Raw genomic sequence first — 2,018 nt, 5'->3', positions numbered from 1 at the left:
AACTCAAACCACCACCGTAGGGTGGTGGCTGCCGCCACCGGCCGCCTTGTCGGGTGGCGATGTGCTTTGCCTCGTTGTGTTGACTCGTTTGGGGTGCTTGAAACGCTAATGGGCTTAATGAAAACCCTAACGGGCTTAATGATATTCTAGTGGGCCTATTAAGCCCAATAAAGCCCTAATTGACCTAAAAGCCCAACAAATTGATAAATGGGCTGGTATTTGGGTTAGAAACCCTAATTAGTGTTTGGAAAACACTAATGCCAAAAAAACCCAAATTTTGAGAATTAATCGGGACACACACACGTGAATTATCTAATAGCTTGAAATATTAAATAATAATCATTGGCAAAGATTAATCTAAGAAATATTGGACTTAATGGATTAAGTCCTTAGTGGATTAAGTCATTAATGGGTTAAGTAGGAAACTTAACCCTAACCGTCGTTTTATGTGAAACCCTAATTTCACTTGGGTTTATTATTGGGCCTTGATAATTGGGTTATTAATGTGCCATCCAAGATCAAACAAATGGACTTAGAATAATGATTGGGCTTTGAGGTAAGGCCCATATGAGGAGTTGGGCCTAATTTGGAAAATTGGGCCATAGAGGTGAGCCTTTATGATTATGTGATATTGGGCTATTAGAATGTTGAATGTTGGACTGGACTAAATGGTTGGGCCTTATGGTGAGACCTTATAAAGGTTTGGGCCCCATTTGGAAAATCGGGCCATGAGTTGGGCTTTGAGCCATGGTTGGACTTTTGGGCCCTTGGATTGGGCTTGAATCAACTCAAGTTAGGGGTAGAGTAGTCTCTTACCCTAAGCATGGACTTATGATTATGAGTTCGAACCTAATTATTAATTGGGTGATGCTTTGTTATTAGCAGTTCGGGAATATGTCGTCCAGCAGCGGGGATTGTGTCTACGGGACTTCGGCAGTGCGATGTGAGTCTCCTCACTGTGTGCATGGGTCTACGGCCACAATGTCGGCCCATTTAATTTATGTATGGTAGGAAGACTCGGGGGTTAGCCCTAGGCATTATGCATGGAAGACCAGGAGGAGGCTCCTGGCACTCAGTATGTTATTATGTATGGTAGGAAGACTCGGGGGTTAGCCCTAGGCAATATGTATGATAGACCAGGAGGTGGCTCCTGGCACACTATATGCTATTATGTATGAAAGACCAAGAGGTGGCTCTTGGCACACTATATGCTGATTTGCTAAGTAGAGTATTATGTATGCTAGTTGTCTTTGTGATGCTTGCATGGAAGACCAGGAGGTGGCTCTTGGCATTTGTTTGTGGGACCGAGGGGGTGGCCCCCTGCTTGGCAAGAAAGACCATGTGGTGGCCCGTGACATAATGGCAAGACTATGTTTGGCACATAACATCTTTACTGATTATGATATGTATGGCTCATGTTTATGTATGACAGTATGTGAGTATGTGTTTATAAGCTAGACAATATCCGGTTTAAAGAGGCCGAAGGGGTAGGCCAACTCCCAGATATGTTAGGCAATATGTTGATATGTATGGTATGTGGTATTTGGGGAACTCATTAAGCTTCGTGCTTACGGTTTTCAGTTTTGGTTTCAGGTATTTCGTTTTCAAAAGAAAGGAGTCGGCTCGATCGCAGCGCATCACACTATGTTTTCCGCACATGAGATCTTTGAGATTATACTCTGATATGATTTTAGATAACATGTTTTGATTATTGACGTACTAGTTTTGACATGATATGTTATTATGGATGTTTTCTTATACTGTTAGTTTTATAATAACTTAATTAAAACGAAATTTTTGGCCTGTATTTTTGGGATGTTACAGTGATGATCAAGGGTTTGAAGATTAGATGATGGTTGAACAATTGTCATTGGTCTTCACAAAGGAAAGAGTTATTCTTCTGATAGAATAACCTACAATAGAATGATAGTGGTATATGTAATAATATATTTTGCTAGAATATTCTTGTCGAATAATTTACATGGTTTTGTTTGTTATTAGTGAGTATTTCATTGTCA

The 2,018-nt window shown here is 40.6% G+C and overlaps 1 long non-coding RNA gene across 1 annotated transcript; it reads left to right on the top strand.

Moving 5' to 3' along the window:
• Positions 1-519: 519 nt before the first annotated feature.
• On the top strand, positions 520-1,758 carry LOC128125986 (uncharacterized). Its single transcript, XR_008223586.1, has 2 exons — positions 520-943; positions 1,594-1,758. It is a non-coding gene; the product is annotated as an uncharacterized LOC128125986 (long non-coding RNA).
• Positions 1,759-2,018: the final 260 nt, after the last annotated feature.

This window comes from Lactuca sativa, chromosome 5 (assembly GCF_002870075.4).
Source record: "Lactuca sativa cultivar Salinas chromosome 5, Lsat_Salinas_v11, whole genome shotgun sequence".
Taxonomy (NCBI): Eukaryota; Viridiplantae; Streptophyta; class Magnoliopsida; order Asterales; family Asteraceae; genus Lactuca; species Lactuca sativa.
Note: the sequence above shows the minus strand (reverse complement) of the source record. Positions and strands in the feature narration are given on the sequence as shown.